The sequence below is a fragment of the Tenrec ecaudatus genome, chromosome 16 (assembly GCF_050624435.1).
Source record: "Tenrec ecaudatus isolate mTenEca1 chromosome 16, mTenEca1.hap1, whole genome shotgun sequence".
NCBI lineage: Eukaryota > Metazoa > Chordata > Mammalia > Afrosoricida > Tenrecidae > Tenrec > Tenrec ecaudatus.
Genome location: NC_134545.1, coordinates 94,524,991 through 94,541,092, shown reverse-complemented (window position 1 = coordinate 94,541,092; position 16,102 = coordinate 94,524,991). Strand labels below are relative to the sequence as shown.

Sequence of the window (16,102 nt, the reverse complement as noted above, 5' to 3'; positions counted from 1 at the left end):
CCTGATACAATGGAAATGATCTGGACGGAACGACTGCCACACCACCACTCCAGGGAGCTTCTAAGTATTCCCATCCTTGGGACACAATATTGACACTGTGCGGTCCTGACACCAATGTCCACTAGCAGGCTGTGTGATTCAAGGTTGGGAACTGGAACTCATTCTCAGGAGATGCTCAGAATGAACCTAGAGGGCCCAGGAAACCCTCTCGAACGTGGATGAAATAGAGCAAATATAGTAGTCTCGGTGTTAAGAGTTTGCTGTTAGACGCAGTCCCCCACACAAAGAAATAGCCTGGTGACAGACATAAACACAGGAACCATCGGGCTGATTCTGCCTCGTGGAGACCCCATGTAAGCAGGCGCAGAGCTTCGTGCCATAGGGTTTTCAAGGATGGTTTTCTCAGAAGTAGATCGACAGTCTTTCCTCCGAGGCTTCTCTGGGTTGGCTCAGACTGCCAACCTTTCGGCTAGCAGCCAAGTGCATTGACCTTTTGCACCACCTGGTGATTTGGGCATAGGTTTGCCAATGGGTTTTGCAGAACAAAGAGTTGACCATGGATGTGGTGCTTACATAATCTACTGTAAACTTGAGCAAAGGGATGTAGTCTAGTCTGTCAATCAGGTGACAGCCATGGAGGCCTGTGTGACCATGACCTTCTCCTGAGGCTTCTGGGAACTCCTGTCTTCCTCCCTAGAGGTAGGACACACACCCCCCTCTCTGCTACTGTTGACAAGCCACATGGAGCTATGCTCATGGAGCCAGAGCCCTGAGACCCACGCCAAGACTGATCTGTTTCCACCGTCACTGGATCCACAAGACTTTCCACCCATTGGCCTGTGATCTTCCTGCTTTGGGCATCATTGCATGTGTTGTGTGAGTCTGAGGAGGAATTTATAGATTGGTATCAGACATATGGGCTAATATCGGACTTATGGACTCCATCTGGACTGGGCTGGGATGTTTACTTAATATACAATTACTCTTTGATAGAAAGCTCTTTCTTATACACATAGGAATATTCCTGAATTTGTTTCTCTAGTCAATCCAGACTCACACAACAGATAACTCAAAAATGAACATCAGTCCAGCAGTTCACCTGCCATTAAAACCCAGGCCACACCATGCCAGTTGGGGACGAAATGGCTCTAAGTTACTTCTGAATTTCTTCTCACCACCTGATACCTGATGGGCCCCAGATACTGTCTGAAAGAGATCCCCCTCTCCCCAAATGTAACAAGCTTATAACTAAGGGTCAAGTTTTTTAGACACAGTCGCAAAATGTATACATTTTTGAGTACTAATCATCAGGACGGTGATGGCGAGGGATCTGGAGACTTGCCTCTTCGTCTCCCCCGCCTTGTGGACATTCGAAACTCCCCTCACATCCTGCCCAAAATCCCCCATCACACAGGTGTGAGATGTGCCCATGTCCATGAAGACCACGTGAGGTCTGAAAGACAACATACTGACAACTCTAAGAGAACTCACAATGATTCTAAGGTCCCTCCAAAATAAGCCCACTGTCACGTCAAATGAGACACTTAATGACCCTATATACTTTACAGCAGGGGTCTTCAAACTTTTTAAACAGGGGGCCAGTTCACTGTGCCTCAGACCCATTGGAGGGCCGGACTATAGTTTCAAAAAATCTATGAACAAATTCCTATGCACACTGCACATATCTTATTTTGAAGTAAAAAACAAAACGGGGCAAAAACACCTGGCGGCCTAGATAAATGTCCTCGGCGGGCCGCATGTGGCCCGCGGGCCGTAGTTTGAGGACCCCTGCTTTACAGGGTTTCTAAAGCTCGAAATCTCCACTGGCCTAGAAAGATGGGTCTTTCTCCCAAAGCGTGACTGATGTGTCTGAACTGCCAATCTTGCAGTTAGCAAGACAAGGCTTACCTGACAGCATCGCCAGGGCATCTTACAATAATTACAGGTCAAGAATTTTTTTAAATGCATTTGTATATTCAAGATGCTACACTGAGACATGAAAATATTCTACGAAGGAAAACAATAAGTTTCAATGAACTCCAAAAAAGCAAACCCCCTGCCCCCGAGTCAATCCTGACCCCTAGTGCGACCCTATAAGACAAGGTAGACCTGCCCCCTGTGGACTTCGGAGACTGTAATTCTTTACAGGGGTAGAAAGCCTGGTATTTCTCCCGAGGAGGAGCCGGTGGTTTCGAACTGCTGACCTTATGGTTAGCAGACCATTGCAACCACTCTGCCACCGAGGCTCCTAAGTTTTAATAGTGTCCTTCGATTCTTCTCGTTATCAGAGGACGAAGGAACACAGGAGAAAGAGGACACATCCAGAAGCATCAGAAAAGTAAACGCCAACAACCTCAGCGAGCTGTGACAAGAGACATGCACAGGAGGGACCGAAAATGTCACCGCCCAGTTCCTGTGCCAGGAAGACACAGCCTCAAAGCGACCAGAAGAGGCCCTCCTTTGGAGGACCGGTTCTTCTCAAAACTTTAGGAAACCCACCCAAAAAAGGAGTATTCTACGTGGAAAATGGGCCTGCCTTTTCACACATGAATGTTCCCCCGGTGGGAGGAAGGATGACCTGCTGGACTGCCACCGGAAAGGCCATCAGTTCAAATCCACCCAGAGGCACCGTGGAAGAAAGGTCTGGTGACCTGCTTCTGAAACGTGACAAGCTCTATGCAGGGCAGGTCGGCTCCACACATCCTCGGGTCCAGACAAGTCATGTGACTCGAGCTGCGGGCTCCAAAGTCTGACAACTTCCGAGGAGGTGCTCCCTTCGGCACAGCAGTCCAGCACAGCCATGAGGACAACCGCTGCCAGGCCTTCGCCCACTTCCAAACTCAGTCGGTGTCCCAGAAGCACAGGGAGTTGGAAACCAATGAGTCACAGGTGGCTGCTCAAGGCCCTGAAACCCTCCTTACCTGGGTGGGCTTTGGCCTCAGTCCCTGGCAAGGATGCTCACGCGACTCAGTACTAAAACTTGTCGCGTTTTACTGGAGTGAAGAGTAGTACCACCCTGGTGCAAAGCCAGTTGGCCATACTACCTACCTGCTCTGAACACATGCCCAGCCTGACTTGCCCCGGTAATTACAAGATGGGACTGCAACCGAGCATGGGGAAGGATGCGAGCTTTCGGTGGAGAGATGGCCACCACAGAATTATTGTAAACTCACAACCAAAGTAAATAAATACCCCATGCCCCAAAGGGAAACGGACAGAACGTGATGCCTGTAGCTCGAGCGTCAATCCATCCCAGGCAGGGCCTTCGTCTTTCTCCCCGCCCCTCCGCGGGTGGAGTGGCTCAGCGGCTGCGAGTCTGGGCCTGGGCAAGCACGGTGGTGAGGATGACACGGGAGCAGGCAGGGTTCTTCCTGTTGTGCACGGGCCGCTGTGGGTCAGAAAGGGCTCGATGGCAAAGAACATCACCACAGTGTGTGGGTGGGGAGCCTGGGGGCTGGTGGTTCCGCCCTGGCTGCTAACCACAGGTCAAGCCTCTCTGAGGAGAAAGACAAGGCTTTCTGCTCCCATAAAGAGTTAAGTTGAAGTCTCAGAACCCCCCAAGGGCAGTGTTACCCTGTCCTCTGGGGTCCGGCGCGTCAGCACTGGCTCGCTGGCAGGGAGCATGTGTGCGTTTGTACAGCAACGTGAAAAGGGGCGAACACAGATTTGAACATGTAGTAAAATTCAAGTTGTTCGAAAGAGTTAACATGTACCAGAAGCTAAAAAGAACAAACTAACAAGAAACCTAGACCAGAAGACAAAAAAGCTGTCTGTAGACTGACTTTCTCAGCTTTTCTGCGGTCTATACTGAGGATACATGAAGCTTTATTTGGAACACAGATCAAGGTATGACCCAGCAAGCTGAGCTGGAGGTGGAGGTGCTTGGAAGGACAGCACCACTTCCCTCCCCAGGAGGAAAGCCCCTCTCACAGGTGCTGCTGTGACCCCCACCCCACCCCTCCCTCTCCTCGCCATGGGCTCCAAATGGTCCTGGGCAGGGGGCAGAAGCTGCCAGTGATGTATCTTGGACACTGGCCGGGGGCTCAGTGGCCCCGGAGAAGGCAGAGCCAGTCCCGAGAGGACAGTGTCCTTGGAGTGGGCGTACAGGGCCTTGGCTCAGTGACACCCAACATGCTGAGAGCCTCCCCCTTCGTCTGGCTGGTTGAGATTTCTCAGGCTTCTAGGGTTGTTTTTCAACACACATCAGGACTGAATTATTTGGGGAGCTCAGCAAAAACAACCGGGATTAGAGAGAGGAAAGATGATCGAGCCATAAACTTAGAAGTGCCGCCATCTTTCCCATCTGCCCCTGGCCCAGGGCAGCCTCACCACCACCCCCGCCCTGGGGCCACTGACTCCCAGTAAAACCACCCGGACCTAAAATCCAGGGTTCCTCTCAGCCAATAGGGAAGAAAGGTCCCTAATACAGGCCCTGAAATGCCCGCGTGTGCACCATCCTCCTGCGTGCCCAGAGAGGCCCGGTTTCGGCATGTGAACTCCTCAGAGACCAGCAGCTGTCAACACGGGCACCTCAGACGCACCAATGGAGCCCTGTAGCCGCCGCACCACACAAGTTCCTGAGAACCAGGTGCAAGCACTCCATTTCAGAACTGTTTCCCAAGAAAGAGGCAAGGGGACGTGGCTCTTGGAAACATAGTTATTAGGCACGTGGTCCTATGAAGAATTCAAAGTGTCTCTTGACTTGTGTTGAATGACTTTTGGAAGATGGTGTGTGTGTGTGTGTGTGTGTGTGTGTGTGTGTGTAAACTTCAAACAAGAGGGATGCATTTGCACAGCACAGTGCAAAAAGTGAAACTTGCTCTCTCACTCATTACCATCAAGTCCATGACGACTCCCAGAGCCTCCTGCAGGTGTCTGAGACCACACCTGTTTATGGGAGTAGAAAACCTGGTGTCTCTTCCTAGGCACAGCCGGCTGTTGGTTTCAAACTGCAGACCATGTGGATCAGAGTGCAACTCGTAACCACTGCACCACCAGGGCACAGGCCTTGTTCAAATACAATCCTGGGAAAACCCCACGATCTTTGAGTTCCGCTTTTCCATGAACATTCTGAAGCCTCCATGTCTTAACGAATTCTTAAACATAACCCTCTGAACTAAGTGCTGTCTTAGCCCCATTTTACAGAGGAGGTAAATGAGGGAAGCAGATGGCAATTAACTTGCCCAACATCACAGCTGGTAAGTGGTGAGGCGGGGAGTCAACCGGCCACTGGTTTCCCAGGTCACTCACCACTCACTCACTCTCTGATGCTGAGTCAATTCAGACTCATAGCGACCCTTCAGGGAAGAAAAGAACGGACTCTGTGGATTTCCACGGCTGTAATAGATCTTTACAGGAGCAGAAAGCCTCATCTTTCTCCCTTAGGAGTGATGGGTGGGTTTGAACTGCCGACCTTGTCCAATAAGTAACCCACGACATAGAAGTGAAACACATGGCCTCATGTTCCTGCTGACACGGCACACAGGTACAGCTCGATTTTCGAGCACTATGGTAAATATAGCTAGAGTTATAAAAATATCCATACCCTTTGGCCTAGTCATCATCCCATTCCTGGGAAATTATCCAAAGTTGCATTGCATGAAGAGATCCATTACAGCTGAATTGATAAGAGTGAAGGGGTAGAATTGTACTGTCCAACAGGAGAGAACTTAGCGGATAAACGTCGATAGATCTGCTAGTGCGATGAAAGCAAGCCGTCGTGGACATTAGCTGACGAACAAGAAGCAAGTGCAGGGGGAAATGTTGACTGTAAAATATTAAGTAGGAAAGACGGGAGATAAAATTGCATGTATTACTTTGATGTGATCATTTAAAATATATGCGCACCCCAAACAAGAAAGATATGAACACAAAATGGGTAATAATCGACTCTGAGAAAGAGGTTCTATAGTAAATGACTTTTTGAAGATTGTGTGTGTGTGTGTGTGTGTGTGTTTTATCTCAAACTAGAGTTGTGTTTTCCTCACAGTGCAGAAAGCTTGCGTAGGCACTGTTAAAATACGGTGATAACACAACACTTTATGTTATTACAGTAGCTTTGTGATAAAGAAACAGTAAGACGGAGGGTGTGCCTGGAAATATTTTTGAGAATAACTCTTCTTCGCTGCCCCAAGTCCCAACTGTGACGAAGGAAACTTGCAATGGGGCCGTGTTTAAATGTTCTCCGAGCCCCGTTCCTCCTGCTGGCAGCTGGCACGAGCTGGGAAAACTCCAGCAGACACCCACCCCATGGTGTCTGTGGATGGTAACAGAGAGGCACAGGATGGTGCACCGAGACTTTCCACACACAAGGTCAGGTCTAAAGTAGTGGACCCAGTCCGGAGAAATGCAGGTTCATCCACATTTGACCAGAGGAAAATGATAAGGGTTTATCACGTCCCTACCTGTATCTGTAAACTGGTGGCGTACCACCAATCCACTCCGGGAAAGACACGAGAAGGCCGTGGCTGTCTTCTGGATCTACTCTTAAACCCCCAGGTGTGAAAGCCTCAGGATCCCCACAAGGTCAAGGTGAGACAAGAAAAGCAAAAGACAGAAATGGCCTCCTCAACCACAAAACAAACACACTCACTGCCGGTTCTGACTCGCAGCGACACTGAGGGACAGGATCGAGCAGCCCCTGTGGGTTTCCGAGACTGTACCTCTTTATGGGAACAGAGAGCCTCAACTTTCCCCTGCGGAGCAGCTGGTGGTTTCGAACTGCTGGCCGTGAAGCTAGCAGCCCAGTGTGTAACCACTACACTACGAGGCTCCTGCAAGCCAGGCAGAACTAAATGACTTGAAAGAGATGCGGATTTAGAATCAATCACTAAGGAATACAGTTGAGTCAGGGTTGGTTTGTTTGGCTGAAATAAAGGGTTTCAGAGATCTAGCACGCCGGCAGAACTCAGAGACAGACAGGTCCGTTCAAGTCCCCTGCAGGAAAGCGGCTCTCTCAGTAATGCGAGCCACACTCTGTTATTCGCTTGTCTCCTAGTGAATACAACAGTCAGGTTGATACTGTACTACGGTCTGGTAAGCCTGCAACAGCATTATGAACAAGTTTGAAATACGATGAGATTTATTCAAATGTGACGGAGCCCTGAAGCCGACACATGCTGTTGGGAAAATAGTGGTTTGACCTGCTTAAAGGCTTGAAGATAAACAAGCGGCCATCTAGCTCATAAGCAACAAAGTCCACATGGAAGAACACACCAGCCTATGTGATCGAGTGGTCCCAAAGGGATCAGTTACCAGACATCAAAGAACAAAAAATCATATCATTGACTGCACACCTCCATGATAGGATCGTTGAAGACAAATGGGTGCATAAGCAAATGTGGTGAAGAAAGCTGATGGTGCCCGGCTATCAAAAGAGATAGTGTCTGGGGTCTTAAAGGCTTGAAGGTGAACAAGCGGCCATCTAGCTCAGAAGCAAAAAAGCCCACATGGAAGAAGCACACCGGCCAGTGCGATCACGAGGTTCGACCTGCTCTGTGCCTGGTTGCCACGAGCTTTCAATTTGTAAAATTTTAAAAAGACAGCAATTGTAAAGAAGGGGGTGGGGCAGTGTCTATAAGGCACAGTACCGTGGGAGTGACCGTAATTATATTTCACGGTACTGAATCCAGCAGCTCTGTTCATCAGCAGTCGGTGCTTTCACCAAGTCCCAGCACCAGCTTTCTCCCCAAAGCCAGTGGGCACCACTCAGCCCGGCGGCTTGGTACTGACCTGGACCACTACCCGCTGGCTACTTGCTCCCACTGACTAGACTGACCCAAACATCTGCGTTTGGCCGGGAGAGACACTGTCTTAACCTGTACAGCATTTTAAGTCAAGGCACGATGTTTTCAGATGGGAAGACAATCCTCTCAGCCTCGAAGTGTAACAATCCAAAATGTTATGGGAAGGAACACAAAGGCACGGGAAGTGGCTTGTGGAACTGAGGCAAAAGCCCCTACGAGAGCTCTCAGACAGATGGCGGTAGCTGTAAACCCATCATCCTCATTTTGATGGATTTTAACAGAAAACACAGTCCTCTGTAGAAGCAGCTCCTTGCTGCCATATCATTCCTACGCCCCAAAAGTAAAACGACCACCCTGCCACATTCACACACACCCAGACACTTGCACAAAACCACGTCCACACACAACACACAGGAACTCACACGCACACACTCACACAGACACAAGCAAGAGGTGGTGTTCCCATCAAACTCGATCTGGAAATGTTTTCATAGTTCTTCGGCTATCAACAACCCCGCCACCGGCGGGTTAGCAGAAGGAAATTGGCATTTTAAATTAATCTTCCGCTTATCCTCAACGGTGAGTTTGCTGCCATCCTGAGAAACGGAAGGAAGTTTTCCCCTGCTTACAAGTGACCACACACAGAGGATCCAGGGCAGTGCACACACGCGTACAAGGGCCGAGAGAGCTGACACAACTCTGATGAAAAAAATGTACATACCCCCCACACACACACATGCACGCACACATCACTATTTTTAAAATCCATCTTCAAACACCAAAACCGAATGACAGCCAGGACTGAGAAAAGGAAACAGGTTTTCACAAGTGCTTGACCCCAGAGTGCTCACTAGCAAGTGCCCAAAATATTCCAAAATAAGAGAGCCTTGTTCATCTATGCAGTTAAATGAAACCTTAGGCCCAAGAATCTTAAGCGTTAGAATCAACTCTGCCCTGCCCACCCCTGCCCTCCCGGCCCTCAAAGAGCAGACAATAATAAAAAAAACTTTCAAAGGGGAATTTAAAAGGGTTCCTAAACATTTCCCTAGGGTTCTCATCACTCATCGGAGGGCTCAGAAGAGGAATGACACTTGTTAAGTTGGGTTTTTTTCCCTCTCCCTCCCTCCACCTGTTGTCCCTTGCTATGCTGGGGCCATTAGCACTTTCTGCTTGAATGACAGGGTCTCCCCTGCAGCTCAGTGTGTCCCCTTCAACCCAGCAGCTGCCCTTCAATCGGACACCCCTAGAAAAATATGTACCCATTAGGCCCCTCTTTCTACCTAAGGATGAAGTCCTCTCAGCTCCATCAGCAGCTCGGCAAGGGAAGGGCGAGGCATCCTGTTCTGTAAAGATTTACAGCCTTGGAAATTCTTTGGGGCACTTGACTGTGTCCTGCAGCGTGGCAAGGAGTCAGAATGGATTCAGTGTGGGTGGGACCCCATAGCTAAGCGTCTCAGGAGGATCTGTTCCTTGCTTCCTTTGTTTTGTGTCTCCAGATCACTAGGTCCACCCTAACCTCCTGGACTACTGAAGGTGGCATGTGTGGAGATGCACAGATTCCACTGAAGGAGGAATCAGGCTTGTGGACCAAGTGCCCTTTGAGCCGCCCCACTCTAGGAAGACCCAGCCTCTGCTCAAGAATGCCAGGCGGTGGGATGCTTGGCTCAGCTAAGTAATTGAGTTAAAGGAAGATCTAAAGAAAGATTTCACGTTCACATTCATATGCTAAACTCGGTTAAAAATAGACCACAAGAAGGACCTGACTTCACTTGTTAATTTTAGCCTGGTGATGAGCTTGCCCTAAAGACAGAAAGTCACCGGGCATTTTCCTAAGTGCAGTGATCTTCATATTTTTATAAAAAGGAAATGCAGCATGTTCTATTAATAAAAGTGTTGTGGGCTCAGTTAAATCCGGACAGTTCGTACATCAGGGCTCCCTCTGGCTGCACTGCCCCGACGGCTGCTCACTCACACCCAAGCCCCGGCAAGCGGGCAGGTCACATGCGAAAGGGAACCTGAGCTGGACACAGCAGGCCCAGGGATCAGTGGCCACAGTGGATGGCTTTGAGGTTGGCGAGGCTCTGCAAGGTAGGGCCCCTGGCCGCCGCCCGCCTGGTGGAGAGGTGACTCAACCCAGTGCGTCTCTCAGGAGCTCGGAGATGATCCACAGCAGCAGAGTGGAGCCCCGTGGGAAGGGAAGGGCTGGCTTGTGGCTGGACGTGATTAAAAGGTAGACAGCAGAGAAAATGGGACACTTGCTTCAGAAAGGACCACAGGAAGTCATTGCACCTATCCTCCAGGCGATGATCTCAAAGATGGGATGTTTAGCCTCCGGCTCTCCAGCTAGTGACCCTTCTGCCTAAGAAGGCAGTGGTTAAAGACCTCAGCTACTAACAGAGAGGTCGTCAGTTCAAACCTCACCAGGGGCTCTGCGAGGAAACCCTGCTGCGGTTCTATTCTGATCTATGGGCTTTCTCGGAGTCAGAATTGACTGGGCAGCAACGGGTTTGGGTTTTTGTTTTGGGTGTGTTCTGCCCACCCAAGCATCTGCCTGTTGCACTGGCGGCCTGCATGAACGAGACGCAAGCCCCGAGTATTTCAACTACCAGCAGAGGCAGCCATGGTGGATGGGTTTAAGCAGAGCTGCCAGACTAAGCCAGACTAGGAAGAAGGTACAAGGAGTCCACCCGTGATCTTGATGCTGATGTGAGGGATTCACTACTGGAAGCCTTGAGACCAGCCGTGAAACCTCTAACAGCCTGACAGCGTGCTGGCAGATGGGAACTTCACTTGGAAGACACTCAGAATTCAGCTAGCGACCAGGCGAGCTGCCTTTTCAAAGCAGAGTCCGCTTGAATGATGTAGATGGAACAACACTTTTAGCACCTTAATTTGCACTTTCCACATCTTAGCATGGCCCCTTTAACATAGCCCTGCGCTTTCTACTTATCAGGACACAGAGAAGGAACCGGCAGATGGTGTTGGGAGGATGTAACCAAACGTAAACTAGTCCTTTATCGCTGGAAGTATACTTGCCCAGTCTTTGGGGTCCCTCTTTCAAATGGCCCCAAGCCTACTGCTGTCACATCAGCATCAAGATCACTGCCAAATGCACAGCTCAGGTCTCAGCCAAAAGGAATTCACCTGGACAGACAGGCTCCTCGGGAGCCAGACTGGAGTTCAAGCACTAAGTCGGTGGTGCCTCGTGAGGGTCTGCACCTCCGTTCACCTGCAACAATCCCACAGGACGTAGCAGCCATGATCATCTGCTTTCTGACCCATTTCAGATTTCCTGGATCACAAAACTCAGATCCGAAAGCCCAGAACTCACAGAAGACCCAAATGCCAACATCTAACTGAGGTTGGCATTTTTAGAAACAGTTCATTCAGTCCATTCCAGGTGCCTGGTACTGTTCCCTGGGAGGCTCTGAAACTTCAGGTAACTTACTGTGGACATGTCATCAGGAGAGACCAATCGCCAGACAGTGATACCAGGTTTGCTACAGTCGGGGTTGATAAAAATGAAGACAATCCTTAAAGAGATAGATTGAGACAATGGCCACGGCAATGGTTTCAAACAAACACTTCAAAGATCATGACACTACAGCAGGACTGGGCAATTCAGTTCCGTTAGACATAAGGTAACCATGTTGTTGTTGTTGTTGTTGTTGTTTGGAGCTGACAGTTCTGACCATGTGTACAACACAGCAAAGCGCCGCCCAGTCCTGTCCCATCTTCACAATTGTTTGAGCCCACAGTGGAAATCCATTTACTTTGTCTCACCTTCTACTTGACCCAACAGGATGTCCTTCTCCAGGGACCGGCTCCTTCCTGGAAACATCTCTGCAGTACGTGCAATAACGTCTCTCCAGCCTCGTTTCTCAGGGACACCCTGGTTGCGCCGCTTCCGAGGCAGATTGATGAGGTCTTCTGGAAGCCGTGGCATATTCCATAGTCTTCCCCAGTCTTCCCTACACACGGCCCAGGTTTCACATGCACAGGAACCAACAGAAAATGCCATGGCTTCCATCAGGCACCGCTTAGTCCTGAAAGAGATATCGTTGTTCTTCAACCCTTTCCAGAGGTCTGTACAGCAGATGTGCCCAATGCAGTGTGTCCCTGGATTTCTTGACTGCTGTTTCCATGAGCACTGACTATGGAGCTAAGCAAAATAAAATCAACGTCGATCTTGTCTCGGTTATTACCCCACTGAAGTAATATCCATACTGAAGGCTATCGTATTTGACCTTCATCGGCAATGCCTCAAGTCCTCTTTGCCTTCAGCAAGCAGGGCTGTGGCACCTGCAGGCACAGCTTTATTGAAGAGTCTTCCGGCTAACCTGATGGCACCCTCTTCTTCAGGAAGCCCGGCTTCTCCAACTGTTCGCTCAGCTTACAGGGTGAACACGTACGGTGAAAGGACGCAAAGCCGTCACATACCTTCACTGATTTGTTTTTCTCTTTCCAACATGTTATTACAAAATATTTTAACAAATAGCAATATTGAGAGAATTTTACAATGAAGAGCATCATATACCCTCTACCTAGATTGCGACATCAACATTTTGGTATATGTTGTTACCTGATTTATGACATAGCAGTCCATCTAAGCTATCCACCCCCACCTACATATTCATCAGTGCATCTTCCATTTTGATGCATTTCCAAGTCAATTTCACCTATCAGTACACTTTCCCCCAAACACTTCAGGATGCATATAATTAGCTAGAGTTCACAATTTGTTTACAGGATGATTGATTTTTATTTGAGGTGAAATTTACATACATCAAAATACACAAATGTTAAGCTTGCATTTGTATGTTTTGACAAATTACACACTTTTGTAACTCAAAACTCTATCAAGATGTAGAATGTCATCAACATTCCAGAAAGTTCGTTCATACCCGTTTAACTGCAGGTTCCCTCAGGCACACGCTCTTGTCATTTTCAACAATAAATGAATCAGGCCCATTCTAGAACTTCTAGAAATGGAAATTTTGTTTATATATTATGGTTTATTTACTGAGATTTATTTACTGATTTATTTTCACCCAACATTATGACTCTGAGAACCTTCATTGATTTTAAGTCATTCCAGAGCTCTCCTTGTTCTAGGTGAACAACTACCTGTTGGTCTGTGTATAGGTTCTGCACAGGCACAGAGAAGGCTTCTGGAGTTCCCATTCTTAACACTACCACAACTTGTTATGATCCACACGGGCAACTGCCTTTGCGGTCAATGAAACACAAGTAAGCATCTGCCTGGTAGTTTCCGCTTTCAGTCTCAAGGCATCTGGCATAAACAATGATATCCTTTATTCCAATCCTCTTCTGAATACACCTAGAATTCCAGGTAGCTCCCTGTCAATGTTCTGCTGCAAACACTTTTGAATCATCTTCAGCAAAATTTTACTTGCACATATTATTAATATCTCAATGATTTCTGCATTCTGTTGGGTCACTTTTCTCTGGAATGGGGACAAATAGGGAATCTTATCAAGCTGGCTGGCCAGACAGCTGTCTTTCAAACTTGTTGGAGTAGATGAGTTTGTTGAAACAGTTCAACTGATATCCATCAATTCCTGGACCCTTGTTTTTCACTGATGCCGTCTGTGCACTTGAACTTTACTTTTCCTCAGTATCATGTGTTCTTGTTCATATGCCACTTCTTGAGATGGTTGGACATTGATTAGTTCGTTTGGGCACAAAAAGACTCTATGTATTCCTTCCATCTGCTTTTGATGCTTCCTGTATCACTCAGTATTTTGCCCACACAATCCTTCAACGTTGCAACTCAAGGCTTGAGTGTTTTCTTTGGCTCTTTCAGCTCGACAAAAAGCTCCACATGTTCTTCCCCTTTGACTTTCTAGCTCCAAGTCTTTGAAACTTTTATTGTAATAGTTTATTTTGTCTTCTTGAGCTACCCTTTGAAATAGTCTGTCCCCATGAGTCAGAGCTAACGACAATACCTAACAACAACAGTCTAACAGTTCTTGTAAGGCTTATGAGGTGGGGACAGGGTAGGAAAATAAAAAATAGACAACAAAAATGTAATTTAAAAAGTAAGCCAATTTTGTAGTGTGCTAGAAGATGAGGAGTGCTATGGGGGGCAAGGAAGATTGGTCAGAGGGTCAGGGATTCGGGATGCCTTTACACAGAGTAGTAAGAGTGGGTCTCGCTAAGCACTGGGCAACAGCTTACTGTGCAGACACCTTTTTCAGTTACCGCATTTGAAGCTATCAAAACAGAAACGCCGTGGCTGCATCCAGCTCTTGTTTTAGAAATGACTTGAAAGAAGCACAGCCAGGGGCCAAGGCTTAGAAATGCTTCTGTACGAACCAGACATTTCGGGGACTTATGGTTTTTTGCAATAGTTTCCATGGAGTGCTCCAAGAGGCCGTTTCCACCATTTCTCCGAGGTGGACAGAGGACCACCAGGTCCTTGGTTGGAGACAATCAAATGAGACAAAACGTCAGCTACGTTAGAATACATGCACCATTAAAGCTTCATTGAGGTTAATAAATGTCCCCCTTAAAAAGAAAACCTGAATGAGGAGCTCTGGCATTACGTTAAGTGTGATTGATGGGAAGCAAGCAGGAAGCAAGCCCTGGAGAGTCACCTTCTGCAGAGCCTGTATCCACGAATCAACCGAGCAGGAATGACCTGGGCCCTGACCAGAGGAGGTCCCGATATCTGACCTCATAACCTGTTTTACGACATGGGGGCCACGTCGGTCTGCTTATGGGCAAAGGCTGGAGGACTACGTGAAACTCTAAAGAATCTCTGCTGTGGAATGGTTTCCATACTAAAATTTTCTTTGAAGGAATTACAAAGAGAACGCACATGTGCCCCACTAGTGCACGCTCACGTCACCCGATCAAATGTTCTCACAAGCCCCATGACCTGGGGGCAAAAGGGAGCCCCTGGCATCCTTTAATGATGTAGACTCAGAGATTTGGTACCTTCCTCTGGTCGCACAGCAGTGGATCCCAGAACAGGGCGCAGGTAGCTTGCTTTCCGGCCTTCAGCTCCGCACTCGGCTGTCTCTCCAGACATCCTGCTGTTAGATGCCAAGTCGATTCTGGCTCAGGGTGACGCCGCGTGCACAGGGCAGAACGGCTCCACTGTGTTTTCAAGGCCGTGACCTTTTGGAATTAGATATCCAGTCCTGTTTCCCAAGGTTATCTCTGGGTGGGTTTGAACTGCCAACCTTTCATTTAGTAGTCAGCACTTAACCGTATGTACTACTCAAGCCGTCCTTCCCTGTGCAGAAGAATGGGCTGCTGGGTCAGTCCAGACAGGCTGCCTGGAGAAAGCCAGGATAGGAGGGAGAGGGACGTGAGGCCCGTCCCCTGTGGTTCTCCGTATCCCCAAAGCAGATCAAAAATCACGTTGCCAGAAGTTGCTAGCTCTCTTCTGGGAATGGGGCTTCAAAAAGATCATGAGTAAACTCCATCCTCTTTTAACTCCATTTTCCACCAACTTTTTGGAAGCCCCCTTGTAGATTCCACAAATTATGTGCCGGGGTCCTGCTAGGTACTGAGGACCCCAAGATGAACACGTACAACACCGCGCCCTGAACACAACCTTTACAGGGTGATTAAGGGAAATGACCAAGAGGTAAGTGTGGAGAGATGCTACAGTAGGGTCGGGTGGTCTCCCTTCCTGAATGGGCTCACACGCTCACTGGACGAGATAAGGACTAAACAGAACCCACCAAGAGGCCCTGGAATGTTCTAGTTAAGCAGAGGAACGAGGAAAGCAGACACAGAACAGCAAGTCCAGGGGGCAGAAAAGGAAAGAGGGGGTGGGGGTGGAGCGGATCAGGAAGGGCCTTCTAAGCAGTCTGACCCTGAACTTGCAGGACTTTAATAAGGAGCTGGCAACGCTCAGACTGGGCTGGTGGGGAGGAGAGAGGTCTGGGCACAGGCCCAGTGGGAGGGCAGTGGGCATGGGAAAGGGGGAGGGTCCCATAGAAAGGAAAGAGGTGGTGTAACTGTGAAAGTCTAGCAAACCTTGGCTCCCCTCCTGAGCTCTCCACTCATTGGCCAGGTGACCTGAGCTACCGGTAGCTTCTTAATCCCTCCCTACTTCACAGGGTTGTTGGAGGGTTACACAGAATTGCTTAGCAGGGGAGCGGACATCTTGCAGGAATGCAGTGCTGTCCACCACCCACACTCCTACCGCCACACCCCCTGACGCACACACAATTGATCTGCGGATGCTTCGTGGCTAGGAATATTTAAGGTTCCCTTCACAGACACATGCATTTTCCTTGTTCCACTGTATTCTCTAATAGCTGAATGCCTTTGCTAAATCCATTCTCCCTCTGGGACCAACTGCCTTCCCTATAAAG

At 48.7% G+C, this 16,102-nt stretch overlaps 1 protein-coding gene across 1 annotated transcript in view; it reads right to left on the bottom strand.

The window, feature by feature from the left end:
• The window catches only part of RBM20 (RNA binding motif protein 20), a 204,774-nt gene that overhangs the window by 172,569 nt on the left and 16,103 nt on the right, over positions 1–16,102 (bottom strand). The window lies entirely within an intron of this gene.